We start from the raw sequence: 18,277 nt of genomic DNA on the forward strand, positions 1-18,277 counted from the left end.
TGAGAATCAATTATGTATAATTATAACTTGTGGCAGATAATGGCAATTAACTGTAAATTTATCAAGTAATCATTTTGGGTTGTAATAACTTTTAAATTGTGGATTCAAAGACTTGTACTTATTTAAATTTCATCTCTGAGACTATAACGGGTTGTGGTGTGTGTTAGTGTGGGGTCACAGCATAAGGTTATTATTATTAATTAAGTGAAGTGATATTGTGGAAAGAAAGACCGTGACGACCCGGATCCTCGACCCGGATCTGGGGGTGTTACAGAAATGGTATCAGAGCCAAGCGTTATAAACCTCAGAGATGATGGGACGTTAAGATAATAAGTTAACTAAGATAATAAGAACTCTTGCCAAGTTCATAGTCGGGCTACCTAACGTAGTACTGACAGTTAAAACCCTTATGGGAACCCTTATAAATATCGTGATAGGAGCGTAGTTCGTTATCGTATATGGTAGCGGGACTCCGAACCCTGAGGTTGAGGAGCAACAGTACGATGATATTTTATTACTAATTGGAGACCAGATTGTGGATCCGATAGAGTGTCCTAACGCAGGACCGGATGATGTTGATATTGAGGATGTAACGGTTGAGGATGTTATCCTAGAAGGGATTGTTGCTGAGGAGGATTCCGTGAAGGATCCTGACAAGAATGAATAAAGGACCACTGAGGAATTGATGACCATGGTTAGGGCAACTCCCAGAGGTAGGATTGGCCGGCTACTATCGTAGATTGGTACAGGACTTTGCGAAGATCGCAGCCCCTTTGACGCGGCTTACTCATAAGAATGAGAAGTTTGAATAGACAGAGAAATGCGAGAACAGCCGTTAAGAACTGAAGCAAAGGTTGGTGACGGCCCCTATGTTGGCGTTGCCGGATGGAAAAAGGAGATTTTGTGATTTGGAAGAGACGCTTCGCATAAGGAATTAGGGTGCTTCTTATACAGCACAACAAGATAATCGCGTACATGTCAAGACAATTAAGGTAATATGAAGTTCGATATCCCCGCCCATGAGCTTAGGCTCGTGGTAATAGTTTTACCCTAAAGATTGGAGGCACTACTTGTATGGAGAGAAGTGCGAGAATTACCTAAGCCATAAGTGCTCTAGTACATTTTCACGTAGAAAGAGCTCAACATATGCCAGAGGAGGCAGTTAGAGCTAATCAAGAATAATGATTGGGAGATTCTTTATCATTCGGGGAAAGCCAATGTGGTGGCTGATGCCCTTAGTAAAAAGGAGAGACTCAAGATGATAATGTCTTTGGGAGAGTTTATAAGAGATTTTGGAAATAGTAGTGAAGGTAACCGGAGCCGGTACCGAAAAGCTGTTTGAGATTGCAATAGAGACCGAATTATTGGAAAAGAGCATACGGTGCCAGAGAAAGGTGATGAATGAAGGCAGAGAGCCAACAAATAGATAAGAGGTTAATATCGAGAAAGATGATAAGGGAATAATGAGGTATTCCTATAGAATTTGGGTTCCGAAAGTTCAAGAGCGTAAGGATGAGATCTTAGATGAAAGCTAGTTTAAGGAATAAGATTTAGAGCAAACCCTGAACGTGATAGTCAGGAAGGTCGCCATCAAGATAGAAGGAACCCATGACATAATGGAGTGGAAAATGAGGATTTTAAAAAAATGACCCCAATTATGGGGAGTAGGATGAAACATTTCATACTAAGGAAACAGAAAGTCGAGTAAGGAAAGGAGACCCGAGACGGTACTCCTATACGGCAATTCATGGACCTATCTAGAAAGAACTTAGACTATTATCCCCAGCCACCACCTTGAGGAAACAATGCGGTAGGAAATTCGTTCATGACCTTTAAGTCGCTAAGCTCTCAGAGTTCCAAGGAACAAGCTGACCCAGTCGAGGCAAGAGCCTGGCTAAAGGAAATATAGGAATCATTTGAGATTCTAAATGATTGACGAATCTCAAAAGAGTGTTTTTATCACTTACCCTCCTGAGAGAGAGACCACCCACTGGTGAAAGACCAAGGAAGGCACGGAGCAAGAGATTATAATAAACTGATTTAAGTCCAGTTAATTGTTTTCGGGAAAGTAATTCCCAAAGATAAGGAGATAGTGTAAAAGCTTTAGAGCCAGAACAAAGGCAGACAAGTATGATAAATTATGAATCTAAGTTGTAAAAGTTGTCAAGATTCGTTCTGAGGACACGAATCCAGAATGACGGGATGTTTGAAATCAATGCTTATATTGAGATTGGTTTGTGAAATAATGATAAGAGAAAGGAAAATAAAAAGAAATTGAAGTGGAAAGGAATATAACGGCAATAGAGTTTGAGGTATGATAAGGGAGTTGGGTATGAGGAAACCCTAACGACTCGTAGCAATAGAAATAGAAAAGTATGCATTCGTCAGGATGAGGGTGATTCACCATAAGTTAAAATTGATGGTTGAGGGCATAAGAGATACATATAGTTTATCCCCTGTAAGTTGGGAGGATTCGAGGAAACCTTGAGATAGTTCGAAGGATAAATATTGAGACACGGATAGACTGAGGAGACAAGAAAGTAAGAAATCAGGAAAAATTGGATGAAGGAAGTGACCTTCAATAATGTGAAATGTAAGATCGGTGGCTCGATACCCAGAAAGGGAGACGCCAGGTATGAGAGATATCCCAACATTGAGATGACTGTTGAGATAAACAACAAAAGTAAATAAGGAATTATTAAGAAGAGGTTCACGTTGAACATGACCAATATCTTCCAGAACATCCATGTTATCATTACCAAATCAAGAAAGAAAAGCGGATGACCATTGTTATCTTTTGGAGGCCATATGGATTGACCTCAATTTGAATAAGGATGCTATTATGAAGTTAGGTATAGACTATCGAGGTGGGAATGATGAATAAGATAATCTATCAATGATATATGACTTGATTTATCCATGGAAGGATGCATGTACCTTTTTAGAGGTGGAATTAAGGATAGAACATCGGTAACTTAAAACGAATCCTAGGGGAATGCATAAAGGTTGGCATTTCACCCTTAATAGGGATAGTATGAGTTTTGACAGTATGAATTGGAAAGGATTAAGGTAACAATAACCTTTAAGGATCAGTGGAGAAATTTTTCAGAAGTATATAGACAATGGTTCTAGTAATAGTGAATGGTATTTTGATATGCCCTGTATCTAGGGAATACAGGAGGAACGATTGAAGGATAACCTTAGAGGTTTTACAAGGAGAAAGGTAATATTCAAAATTCTCAAGAATAAAAATGTTGATAAAGGAAATATGACGTAATTATAATGTTGCCAAGTGGGGCACGTGTTGAACCACGAGAAAGTATGAATCGAACCAGTAAAGGTCGAAATTATTCAGGGCAATTAGGACCTAAGACAAAAGATGTTCTAAGTACGATCGAGAGTCAGTCGCGACAGTGATTAACCTCTAAAGACTGAGGCAATAACTTATGGAAAAATGGTGATTTTTTTTTTACTCATCAGATTTTAAGGAAAGCATTTTCACTCAAGCAGTGATCGGAAATAAGGTAGAAAATTTATTTGGAGGTGGTTAAAATGACATTGACTGTAAGGAAATTTTACTATCAGGAAAGGCCAAAGAGGTGGACGACACTTTAAAGGTAAGAGGATAATTATAGGCGCGTGTGCCAAAAGAATACAGTGATGATGGTTAAAATGTGAAAGTTAAATTATGGTTTGGAAGATTGACATTCCTTCTGATGACTGTGCAATATCCAACCGTAATAGTAGTTGGTAAAAGTTTAATTCGTGAAATCGCCATGAACGGGCTATCTATCTTAGGAGGTCCTATCTTGGGATAAGCCAGGACCATGTTTCCAAAAGGACTAGACGAACCTTTGAGTTAAGTCTTCTATTTAAGGAATATGATTAAAAATGGTATTAACCTGCTATCGTTGCTTTGATTGAAACTCTTCTGCACTTTTATCTGCTTCATGTCATGAAGGTACGTCAGAGTTTGGAGTGTTCTTCATGAATTGTGATTGGTGGTTATGTTAACTCCTTAGGAGAATTAGATACGAGATGTATGGACTCCGTATGGTTAGTTATTAAGATTTCATGGAAAATGAATGACTACAGTGGGTCAGTGGTGGACCATAGTAAGGCAGCAATAATTCTGCGAGTAGTGAGCTGATTACAACCATGAGAGTTGTATTGGAATGGGTGTTGAGATTGAGTACCACTAATCGGGTCGTGGTAGTGTATAAGTTATCATTGATAGACTAATTAAGTAGAGTATCTACCTAGTGAATAATTATTCTTTCTTATCAATAGAGAGTCGTATTATTATACGAGGAAGGTTGCGGTGCGAGCATAGAATCCTAGTAACGGTGATATATAGAATAAGATCCCAAATTCGATTTTCGATGTCGAGGGAGTTTCAAAGGTAATTGTGTATAAGCTCGAGGAAGAGCATGGGTCCATAGAATGATGGACGGGATAGCGAAAATATTTAGGCACGTGAAATGCGATGCTATAATACTTGATGTTGATATAAATACATATATGTTTTGTTCTTCTATGATAAACCTCTATAGTTCAGAGGTAGGTTCCAAGCCAGATATTTTGTGGCAGTATATTTTTTTTCATATATACAATTCTCTTCAGTTCATTCTTTTCTCTTCTTTTCATTTCGTGTAAGCTGAGAAGAACAACCCTTCCAGAAGGGGAGGTATTGCCGAATGACTATCTATCTGTGTGATAGAAGCCGAGTAGGATACCAGCTATTGTTTAATTGCTTGTCAAGTACTAAAGGCTGGCCACCTTCTGTACTAACTATGCGATATAACAAGTGTTCATGATCATAGTGATCTCTCAACAAATTCCTTTACTTCTATTTGATTGATCAAATTTTGGAAAATAGAAACAACTGAAAAAGGAGTAATAAAGTGGTGGTAGTATGCGGAATGGGAACACATTCGTGATACTAAGGTTGACGTGGTTATTAAAAGGTTATAGAACGCTAACGAGCAAAAGTATAACCAGTATAATATTAGGAACGGAAGGTAGTAGCGATTACGAACTGGAAAAGAATGGGTATTGAGAAGCAAAAGTTCTAATGATAAAAGCTATAATGAGAGTCTGTGCAATAGACTTGAAAGAATTTGGAATGATCACTTAATTCGGATTGAGTTATCTTACGACAATAGATCATATGTCATTATCGAGATGTCGCCTTATGAGATTCTTGAGGGAAGATAATGTCGATCTCCCTTATGTTAGGATGAAGTTGTAGAGCGTAAGATGCTCGGACCCGCAGTAGTCCAAAGGACCAAGGATATGATAGATCTAATCAGAGGACGGCTGGTAGTAGCCCAAGATGGGCATGATAAGTATGTTGATTTGACACGAAAGGATAAAGAGTATGAAATAGGGGACCTAGTAATGTTATAGGTATCCCTTGGAAAGGATTGATGAGGTTCGGAAAGAAAGGAAAGCTAAGTCCACAAATTGTTGGACCCTTGGATATATTAAGACGTTTTGGGAAGTTAGCATATGAGCTAGCCCTACCCCCCCGAACATGTAGTAAGTTCATAGCGTGTTTCACGTATCAATGTTAAGGAAGTGTAATTCGGATGCCAGATAAATAGAGGCATATGAGCGCATAGATATGCAACCCGACGTAACCTATATGGAGCAACCAGGGAGGGTTATAGAGTGAAAAGGAACAAGTGCTTAGGAGAAGGATTATCAAACTAGGCAGAGTTTGGTGGTAGAACCACAATGTGGGAAAATTGACTCGAGAGTTAGGAAGTGTAATGCTAAGAAAGTATCCCCATTTGTTCTCTATTTGATTCCGGGATGGAATCCTTTTAAGGAGGGGAGACTGTAATAACCCCAATTTTTGGAAAATTTTGAAACCCTTTTGAATAGTGTTTTTGCTGAATGAGAAAACTTTTCATGCCACACTATGTAGGGGTTCTGTTATGGATATTCTGGGATATTATTAGTACTCTATGAAGTATATAAGTGTATGTAAAGATCGTCAGAATCCAATTCCGAACACTTTGGTTTTTCTCGGAAATCCACAAGATACGGAGAGAATTGAGTATAAGGTAACAGGATAAAAAGGATTTAAATTAAAGGATTATAATAGAGGATCATAAAAAAAGGAATATAATGTATTGAGAAAGGTTAAGGGAACCTAAGTAATAAGATCCCGGGTATGATCCTTCAAACGATAAACGAGAACGAAAGTTAAGCGAACCGTATAACAGATCAGCGGTCATTAGGAAAACGATTAGGAAGTTAATCAAAGGGATTAGTGGGAATGATGTCATCCAACCAATAGAAAGAGGACAAGGAAGGGAAGATGACATCATGAGGATGATATAAGCATGACATGGGAAGGAAGGAGGTGTGGTTGAATGAGAACCACACAAATCCAAGGGCAAGAAGGTAATTGACTAAAGCAAGCACAAAAACCAAGCAACCAAGCCAAGCAAAAATCATTTTCATCAAAAATCAAAAGCAACCAAGGCTTGTTCATGAAGCTCTCGGGTGGTTTTCTTAAAAAATGAAAGTCCAAGCTCCTCCACTTACTATTTAGCAAGGTAATTATCTAAGCTTCCCCATGGATAGTTACATACTTCCTATAAGTTTAAGCTTCTAATTCCAAGCCAATCTTTTTCTATAAATCATGAAAGAAGATGGTGAATAGTGTTTCAAGAACTAAAATTTGTGTTCTTGAAGTTTTGTTTAGATTAAGCTTGGATAAGGGCTTTAAAGGTGATTCCAAGCCATTCTCTTGATTCTCCACTCTCCAAGGAAGGTATAAACTACAAACCCTAGCTTTAGTTTTGAGTAAATAGGATTGAATGTGTTTGATATAGCATATGTGAAGCATGATGCTTGAATGGTTGAAGTTTGGTTGAGTTTGTAGAGATTAGTTGGTTTTGTTGCATTGTTGGAGTTGTAAATCTTGGTAATTAGTTAAAGAACCTAAGTAAAGCTTTTAGTTCATGTGAGGAATAAGTATAAATGGTTAATGTGGATTTGTTGGGGTTGTTATGATGAGATAAGGATGGATGTTTGTTGTATGATGGATTTGAGGTTGGATTTGAGGTTGATTTGGAATGGGTTTGAATGGTTTAAACATTGGTAATCGCGTAAACATAGCCGTCGTAACGTCCGATTTTCTTTGGACTGTTTTTGTGCATAACATTAGGACCCGAGAACCCCCTGCTAGATTATGACCACTGCCATGTTTAGATAGCTCATGTTACGAGCTTCGTTTTGATATGTAGTTCGTTCCATTCCGATGCACGGTTTAGGAGAAACGACCGTTTCAAGTAAACGGCGTTTCGCGAACGAAACTTTTCCCCTCGCCTTACTTTGAAACATGGGTTAAAGACCAAAAAGGACTAATTGATGTATGAAACATTTATGGTAAGTGTGCTAGGCAGTTAGTAAGACACTCGCGAAGGAATCGCTTTAAAACTCGTAAAGGTTAAATTATTAAAAATGGTGGAGCCGAGGGTACCCGAGTGACTTAAGCGAATCAGTGAGCGCAAAACGAGCGTTAGAGTCTAAGTTAGTTAAAGTATAGATTTACAAGTGACTTTGGTTTAATTCCAACTTACTTGTTGCTTATAGGTTACCAGACTCGTCCCGAGCCATTCGTAACCCCCAGTCGCTCAGGCAAGTATTCTATCCGTTATACTGTTGTTGTGATGAATATATGTATTTGCATTATCTTGCGATAGATGCATGTTGGTTAATTAGCAAAATCTTGCGATATATTGTAGCATATGATATGGTATATATATGCATGCCTATTTCATATTCTTGAAATATATATCTGTTGGTTCAGTTGATAATACCTATGCTAGAGGATAGCGGTATCTTGCATATACCCTTAGTATAGGGACCCAAAGGTGAAAATATTTTCTAAAACCGGGAGTCGAGGATCCCGAGTAGATTTTGTATATATATGGATATGGATATATATATATATATATTTATATATATATATGGTTATAGTTTTTCCAAACTATTAATCGAATAAGGTTTATTCGATAACTTTAACTTTATTTTATTATTGAATATTATTTTGAATATTCATTCGAGGACTTATGACTCCTTTTACTTTATTAATGAATATTATTTTGAATATTATTCGAAGGCGTATGACTCCTTTTATTTATTTATCTGAATATTATTTGAATATTCATTCGAGGGTTATGACTCAGTTTATTTTATTATTTCAATATGATTTGAATATTCATCGGAGGACTTATGACTCCTTTTATTTTATTAATTGAATATCATTTGAATATTCATTCGAGGGTTATGACTCAGTTTATTTTATTATTTCAATATGATTTGAATATTCATCGGAGGACTTATGACTCCTTTTATTTTATTAATTGAATATTATTTGAATATTCATTCGAGGGCTTATGACTCAGTTTATATTATTTAATGAATATTATTTGAATATTCATTTGAGGATCTATGACTCCGATTATTTGCTGAAATATATTCTTTATTTTATTAAAGAATAAGGTGTTAATAATCAAACTTATTTTCGATTATTCAAATAAAGATAATACTTTCATATAAGTATATCTTTGGTTATTTAATACTCGTTTCAAGTATAAGTTTTAATACTTCTACTTCAATTATTTTTATAAAGATTATTCTTATGGGAATATTATTTAAATAATAATATTCAGTCATTTTCTAAATATTCTGGGGACTGATTTACTTCATTAAATCAGCTTTACTCCAAACACTCTATAAAGTGTTTTCGAGTCTTCAAAATGATTTTTAAAAGTTAGAGCGGATCCCAAAACTCAATTTTATATTTAAGATCTTCCTTTTTAAGGGGATTTAAATACTCACTTAAAACCTGAGGGATCCGGCTCTGTGGTGTATTTTATATTCGCAACAAGGTTGCAGTTTTGGTAAATGAATTGATTACTTACCCAACGTTCGGGAAGTAAGTCCATCTATTGAGTCGGCATAAGCAACATGGGCTCAGTGGGCGTCCATGATAGTGTAAGTGGCTCAGTGGGAGTCCATCAAATGCATAAGTGGCTGAGTGGCAGTCCAGCATAAGGTCCTAATTATGACCAGGGTGATGACCAGTGGGGAATTCGTCCATCTACTAGTAGAAAAGGTTACTTATGGGTATCTTTGCCTGATCAGCAAGATATCTGGTTTATGCCAAAGGTTTTCTTTTCCTTTCCAAAATTCATTGGATGTTTCAAACTCTGTTCATACTTTACATAACAGAGGTTCCAGGAAATGTTTTAGAGATATATATATGTGGATATATATATATCGGGACTAAATAAAGTATCTCATAACTTTTTCATTCAATAATATTTCAAAGATTGAATCTATTCAAGTCTTATATATCTTGTGGTCTCATCAGTGGGATGAACTTTTGAAACTAATTATAACTTGAACGGTGGTAGTTCAAGTAGTATTTGGGAAAGATATAAGTATATTGGGGTATTTAGTAACCTCATCTTTTAAACTTATATCTAATTAATAATTGTCTTAGGAATGACAAAGATTTTCAGAAAAACGTTGAAACAAGGTTAGATATATGAGATCACCTTGCAACGATATTTTTTTTATATAAAGTTATACACTGGGACTTTGTGTATATTATGCATGGAAGAGGACTTCCAATATTTTGAAAAGTATATATGTATATATACTGAATATTTTGCGACTTCATCGCATTAAGATATCAAACTTGGTTCATTTCTTTTGACCAAGACTTTCATGAGTATTATGAGTAGGCTCATATATTGTAAATCATTATACATATTATTTTGGTGGGCTTGCTGCTCACCCTTGCTTTATTTCTTCATCACACAACAACAGTTAGGAAAGATGGCCAGACTCCAGCAGACCCAGCGCAAGCGCGTGGGAAGCGTCCCGCGTCTTCCCGTTGATGTTGTAGCTGCTATAGCTGCAGAGGTAGATCTATTGTAGATCAGACCATCTACTTTTGAGAATCAATTATGTATAATTATAACTTGTGGCAGATAATGGCAATTAACTATAAATTTATCAAGTAATCATTTTGGGTTGTAATAACTTTTAAATTGTGGATTCAAAGACTTGTACTTATTTAAATTTCATCTCTGAGACTATAACGGGTTGTGGTGTGTGTTAGTGTGGGGTCACAGCATAAGGTTATTATTATTAATTAAGTGAAGTGATATTGTGGAAAGAAAGACCGTGACGACCCGGATCCTCGACCCCGGATCTGGGGGTGTTACAATGTCGTTCCACAATTTAAGTTACTTGATCGCTAAACTAGACAAAGTCTCCAAATTTTGGCATCCTAACTCGATGTGCCTTTACTAAACTATCCAAAACCTATTGACCCTCACTTGGGCCTTTCACTCTACTGGATTTATGCTATCTTTCAACTATAGTGGTCAACCTAGGTCTCACTCATAAATGCTCTAAAACTATGTGATAAGTGAAGGTGCTTACTAAGGTAAATTTCAGAATGACATCTATGGTTTTTGAGTGCATTAGACACTCTTACACTACAAGTTTACCTCCAAAACTTCTACATTAGACTCTTCTGATCATAAGGCAACTCCCAAACTTGATGTGGCTCAAGGGCCTAGCTTCGGCCTCCCTAGGCCCAAGCTTATAGTCCATGGCTCCCCTGTTTTTCTGGGCAGAAAAGATCCTGACTTGAACTAACTTGTGACACATTATTCTAAATCAAATCCTATGAACTATGGCTGTAAAAACTCCTATGACATCCCTCTAACTAAGGCCCAACAGGGCCTAATGAGGGCCTACCTATGACATGGTCAAAACTTCCTATTTCTAAGTTGTAACAAAACTGTCCCCTGCTGGACAGATTTTGTGATTCCACTCGTGCACCTAACCAAACGTCTTACAAACCTCCAACAAACACCTTAAACCTATTATATACTCCTATTTCTAGCTTCTGGTGGCTTGGGCGTGAAAGTGCACAACAAATTCTCATTCAAAACTTCCCCATAAACTAGTGCATCAAATCTGGAAAAATGCAAACACTAACTAATCCCTTTCCACCTTGACTCCCACTTATTAACCAAACATCCAACCTTTACCAAAGAAAACCTAGTGCATCAACATCCTAAAATAGTGCCTCAACAGGAGTGGAGATCATCCATGCCCTAGAACACCAACATGCAAATAAAAATATAACATGCAACTCATGGAAAACACTTAACAAGATTTCGGCTAAAACATAGAGTTTAAATTCTTGTAAATTCGACTTGTACCTATTACTCAACCTTAATAATCATCAAATATATCTTCTCTTAACTATTATTAAGAAACAATCTATTTCAAGCACAAATAATTCGAATTTATAGATTTTTAAACATGAAAATATGATTTCGAGAAGAGTAGCATACACAACATGGTTGATCATCATATTAACATCTTAAAACTAGCATGCATGGCTAAACATGATTATATAGTGAAACTTCAGTAGCATGCAAAGGTTTTTAAATCATGATTTCTCCATAATACACTTAGTTAGAATATATATAAAATATATCTCATAGAGAGCTCTTGAATTCACAAGAATCAAGAGTTTCTCTTTGGAGATCACACAAAAGCTACACATGCAACCATGAAAATTCATCTCCCAAATCATAAAACTCTTGAGAAGTATATAAAATAAATATAGGTGAAAGAATTACACTAGGAAAGATGAGAAATGGGATGGAAAAATGGACGGGAGTTGGGGAGGGGGTTCTCGGCCGAGAGCAAGGAGATGGAGGGGGAGGAGAGAAAAAGAGAGGTGAGTTGGAGTGTGGAATGAGTGAAATGATCTCTCATATTTTGTTTTTGGTTTTATGCCTTTAATTGACTAAAAGAGATGAGTGGAAATGAGAATGTACAAGAATACCCTCTAGCTAAAGTGAGGTCATTTTGCATGCAAGGTTAATGTGGTAATTTGGTTAACAACAAGTGAGTTAGTGGGGTTGGAAAGGTCTCCTTTGCCCTTTAATAGAATGGAAGAGTGATTTGCATGCAATGGTTTGCATGTAATTTGCTAATTATAACAAATACATTTTTAAAGATTTATTTTTATAAAATAAAATACAAGTTCAAAAATTATAAAATTTATACCATAAAATAACTTAGATTTTTAGAAATTTTATAAGATCACTTTGAAATTTGTGAATGAAATAACTTTTAAAAGAAAATTTTTCCAAGGTTTAGAATATACCTTTTAAATCAAAAATAAGGGAAATAAATAAACTTTTTCTTTGAAAAATCATATTCTACATAAAGCAATTTATAATGCAGAAATTTTCATTCACACAACGTACAATCATTAAGTATATTTAAATTAGGCTCTATTATTATACAAAGCTCACAAATAATATTACACAAAATGCCGGTCGTAACATCCTCTCCCCCTTAAGGGATTCTGTCCCCAGAATCTAAAAGAATAGATGAGGATACCGGGAACGCATATCAGACTCTAACTCCCAAGTTGATTCTTCGACCTTGGGATTTCTTCAAAGTACTTTCACTAACTTTACCGACTTATTCCTAAGACTCTTTACTTGCCAGTCGAGTAATTTGACAGGTTTCTCCACAAATGACAGGTCTGCCTGAATTTCTACAGGTTCATATTCTATCACATGGTTGACATCAGGATTGTACTTCTTAAGAAATAACACATGGAACACATTATGCATATGCTGATACTGAGGTGGTAAGGTTAACTCGTAGGCCACCTTCCCCACTTGACTCAAAATTTCACAAGGACCTATATATCTAGGTGCTAACTTCCCTTTCTTGCCAAATCTAGACAACCCTTTCCTTGGTGACACCTTCAGCAAAACGGCTTCGCCTACTTGGAATCTAACATCCGGACGCGCTGGATCCGCATACTTTCTCTGTCTATCTTGAGCAACAAGCAACCTTTTATGAATTAACTTGACTGTCTCATGCAATTGTTGTACCAATTCTGAGCCTAGAATCTTTCCTTCTCCTACTTCATCCCAACTTGTCAGTGATCTACATTTCCATCAGTACAAAGCTTCGTATGGTGGCATGCCAATACTGGAGTGATAGCTGTTATTATAAGAGAATTCTACTAATGGCAAGTGGTCGTCCCAACTTCCTGCAAAATCGATTGCATAACTACGCAACATGTCATCGATTGTTTGAATTGTCCTTTCGCTCTGACCATTAGTCTATGGGTAATACACCTTACTCATGTTCAACTTCGTTCCAAGACTCTCTTGAAATTGCTTCCAGAATCTCGAGTTAAATCGGGGATCTCTGTCTGAAACTATCGATACGGGTACTCCATGTCTTAGTACGATTTCACGCACATACAAATGAACCAATCTGTCCAATAACGACTTCTCATTAATTGGAAGGAAATGCGCCGACTTCGTAAGGCGATCAACAATAACCCATATAGCGTCATGTCCGGATTTCGTTCGTGGTAGTCCCACTATAAAGTCCATAGCAATATTTTCCCATTTCTATTCTGGAATCTTTAGGGGCTGAATTAATCCACTTGGTCATTGATGTTCTTCCTTCACTTTCTGAAAAGTATAACACTTCGCAATCCATTCTGCCACCTCTCGCTTCATATTTGGCCACCAAAAGTTCTGCTTCAAGTCCCGATACATCTTGGTGCTTCCCGGATGGATTGAAAATCTTCAATTGTGGGCTTCTTACAAAATCTCATTCTTCAATTCAGGTACATGAGGAATCCAAATTCTTGAGGAAAACATTAGTATACCTTGCTCATCCTTTTGAGTACCAATCTATTCTCCAGTTTGCTGATTCTTCTCTTTCTCCATTACTTCTTCCTGACATTTCCTTATCTTTTCCACTAGTGTTGGCTAAAAAGTCATTGCACGATAAACTTCTTCAACTATTCCACAATCACAAAGTTCCAATCCAAATCTCTTAATCTCTTCAGACAATTTTTTTGGTGTTGCTATCATATTCAATCTTTCCTTCCTACTCAAAGCATCGGCTACAACGTTCGCCTTTCCAGGATGATAATTTATCGAGCAATCATAGTCCTTAATCAATTCCAACCATCTCATTTGCCTCATATTGAACTCCTTCTGAGTGAAAATGTACCTTAAACTCTTGTGATCCGTGTAGATTTCACACTTTTCCCCGTAGAGGTAATGTCTCTAAATCTTAAGTGCGAACACTATGGCGGCTAGTTCCAAGTCATGCATCGGGTACTCCAATTCATGCGGTTTTAACTGTCTTGATGCATACGCGATCACCTTATTATATTACATTAGCACACAGCCCAATCCTTTCTGTGAAGCATCGCTGAAAATCACAAAGTTTCCTTGGTCTTCTGGTAGTACTAACACCGGAGCTGTTACCAATCTCTGTTTCAACTCTTGAAAGCTATCCTCACATTCTGCATTCCATTCGAACTTCTGATTCTTCCTGGTTAACTTAGTCAATGGCGTGGAAATTTTTGAAAAATCCTTGACAAATCTTCTATAATACCCTGCCAATCCTAGAAATTTTCGCACTCCCGTAGGTGTCTTTAGTCTCTCCCAACTCATAATCGCCTCAATCTTTGCCGGATCTACTTTAACTCCTTCATCCCCAATGACGTGCCCAAAAATTGAACTTTCTTTAACCAAAACTCACATTTAGAAAACTTGGCATATAACTTCTCTTGTCGGAGTATCTCCAATGCTATCCATAGATGCTGCTTATGTTCTTCTTCTGACTTTGAATAAATAAGGATGTCATCAATGAATACCACTACGAACTTGTCCAAATACTTTTTAAATACCCGATTCATCAGATCCATAAATGCTATCGGGGCATTAGTGTGATGCCCTCAATCTCGGGGTTAGGAAATGAGGACTCACACACCTCTAATCTAGTAATTAAATAAGCATAAATCCCGATTAACTACTAACAGGATCAACAGGATAAAGTATGAGACAAGATTACAACTACCAATCATAAAATATAACTTACCAACCCAAAATATTATTAAATAAACAATATCGATTCCGGCTGGGAACCGACAGATAACCCATTGCATCTTTAAACATTTCCTTCTAGGCGCGAGCTCACTCTTAATTACCACTACCTGCTCTGGCAACCGGAAGCCCTCAACACGGTAGGGACCACCAGGTACGCTCTTACGAGCAGTGCGCCTAAGCCTGACCATCTTCTTGCTTAACTGCCATGGTTAGATTAAAATAAAACAAATGAGTATAAAACTCAGCAAGTAACTATATAGCAGTTCTATAATATCAATTCACAATATGCTTTACCAAACTCAGGGCATTCTACTTTATTTGATCTAGGTGGCAGATTTCCAGCTTTTGGGTTAAGGAAAGGTTTTGAAGGATAATGTGGGGCTTTCAAGGAACAAGGCTCAAAGCAGGACGAAAGCCGACATTCATCACAAATCATTAAAGGATCAGAATAGATCTTTCGATAGAGGAAAGCAACAGTATTTCAATATATGGAATCAATCATATGGTCAACAAATTCAAGAATCAGGGTTCTCGAGCTTTAAGCTTCACAATAACATAATCAACTCTTTTCAAAGCAATATAAACCATTTTCATTTTCAAGAATCAATTTACTGAACAGAAAGTTTCAGTTCCCTTTTTAAATAATCATTTAGAACCCTTGATTGGATCACTTTATCTTTCCATTTCATTATATACGGGTGATCAGCCCGTACCGACCTCCATTCCGGTCTTTAAGGTACCAATCGACATAATTTCAGCCTTAAGTTGGACTAGCCCCACTGGCCTCTTACCATGACTGGACTAGTCCCACTAGGCTCTTACGTCCCAATCCAATCCATCAGGAATTCATTCGGAAAACCTTGAGTTGGAAAAACAAATAGGTTTTCTAAAATTCATTTTATCATTACCAAGAATTTTGAAATCATTCGGACTCTTTCAAGTCGAAACTCATTCTTAATTCAGATTCTAAGGAAATAAAGTTCAGGGAGTGATTCAAAGATACGCAAGGAACAATTTATAAGGATTCTGTATCAAGGATAATAAGGCACTTAAGTTAGAAGGATCAACATCTGTTTAGGGATTAATAGGGTGATCGGGAAAATAAGGTATCATTAAACAGGGTTAACAAGGATAATCAGAGGGTTCAATATAATCCATGGCTTAATAGATAACTTGAACAGAAAGGATAGATTATCAAAGGGTTGAATCATTAAGCTTATCAATAACAGTTTATCAAGAACAAAGGAAGAGTATCAATATCAGGGTTTCATAATTAAACAGTTCAATACTCTACATGGTATGAACAACATTCTCTTTATAACCATTTACACAAGTAATCGGAGTTACTTGCCTGAATTTGCTTTCCTGAAGGTTGAACTACTGCCACCTAGTATATCCTTTCCTTTCCTAGCCTGAATGCCCTCACGCTCTGAATCTACAATCAAAACCAAAACCTTAATCAGTTTCTCAACTCTCGTTCCCGGAACGATCACTCGATTATACTCTTGACTCAAATGTACGAGTATAGCTTATACACATAAGCACATAGCACATCATATACTATATTATTAACCTTTTCACCTTTATATATATATTCTACAATCGACTTATAAACATCCATATCTCGACTCGAAATCAAATCGTACTCTATATTGGTACACATAGCTCCTTATACTTGAAATTCATACAAATAAACAAACGACAAAACTTATAATGACAACCATAGTTATCACAGATCAATCATTCCCCTTTCTCTTATACTTTAATTCGAACCAACATAGAAAATTAGGCAAAAATCTCACATACAATCCTTAACTAATCTCCATGATCGATTCAAGCACTTAAATTAGAATTTGACCTTTTAAGTACTATAAACCATTCGGCCTTTCTATAAACACCTTCCAAATTCAAGCAAATTTTCGTACCAAATCCACATAACATATAATCAATCAAACCTTCACTTAATCCAACTTAATATTTCCAATTAAAAAAACCATATCATTCGAATTTTCAAGAACAACGACATGCATTTCAATTTTTGATCTCATACATAGCATGCAAGCATCTTTCCATAGTTTTAATCCTAAATCCAAATGAATCCAAGCAAGAACAACACACCAATTTACTTCTTCTTTCTTATCAATAAAATTCGAACCAAGGCAACTTACAATCTCATATTTATGTTCGAATTTCTCATCCCTAATACCATTAAACACTCTATTTAACTTATCATTTTCAAACAACCATCAAGCAATCTCTTTTTTTTTATCAACTAAAATCAATTCATTCTTGATAAATCAAAGCCCTATGCGGCTTTTACTTCACATAAACACATGCATGGTCTATTTTTGCTTTAAATTCATCCAATCATTCAAATCAAATCTTAATTTATAAACTTAAACTTCAACAACTCATTCCTACCAAGTATTTATCAACTTAACTAAAAAAAATATCAAAACCCTTTTTGAATTTCAAACCAACCAAGCATGCAAACACAAAATAGTCGATTAAATACTAGAGCTCAGTGTTTAACATCATTGCTCACCACCGGTTCACCGGAGTTATCACCGGTGGCGGTGGCATCTCGGTGGTGCCCCCATTCGGGGGTTTCCAACCATCAACCACCAATTTTCTCAAGTAATACACACATGCAAACACATATCTTTATTCTAAATCATTTAAGAACAAAAACCCTTTTGTTTCCATGAAAACCGAATTCAAAACCACCAAATCCAACTTTGGTTTTTCTCAAAAACTTGAAGATAGTGACATGCATGTATGTATATAGGTAGATATCACAAAGTCTCACACAATCATGGTTCTTTAACCGAAAAAGAGCAAAGAACAAGTGAGAGATCGAAGGGAGAGTGTACCGAGAGAGAGAGAGAGAGAGAGAGAGAGACATCCAGAGAGGATTGAAGAAAATGAGAGAAAAGAAAGAGAAGAGAGAAGCTCGGGTAAAAAAGAATGAAAAGAGAGGGTGGGTGTGATTATATACTACCAAGGGAGAGGTAGTATGGTAATTGGGTTATCTTGTTTCTGATTTGCTTTTTATTCTTGAAAGAAAACAATTTTGATCTGCAAATATCTCTCCCGGAAAAGATGAATTTGATACGAATGATAATTTTAAAACGTAAATCTCAAAATTAGCTTTTTAACCATTACTCATAATGGATTTTTTGAGCGGACGGTTGATTTTATATGAATTTCGCAAGTTCGCTTTAATAATAACATTTTCCACATAAAAATCAATTTAAAATGCAAGGACCACCAAA

Source organism: Apium graveolens, chromosome 4, assembly GCF_009905375.1.
Source record: "Apium graveolens cultivar Ventura chromosome 4, ASM990537v1, whole genome shotgun sequence".
NCBI classification, from domain to species: domain Eukaryota; kingdom Viridiplantae; phylum Streptophyta; class Magnoliopsida; order Apiales; family Apiaceae; genus Apium; species Apium graveolens.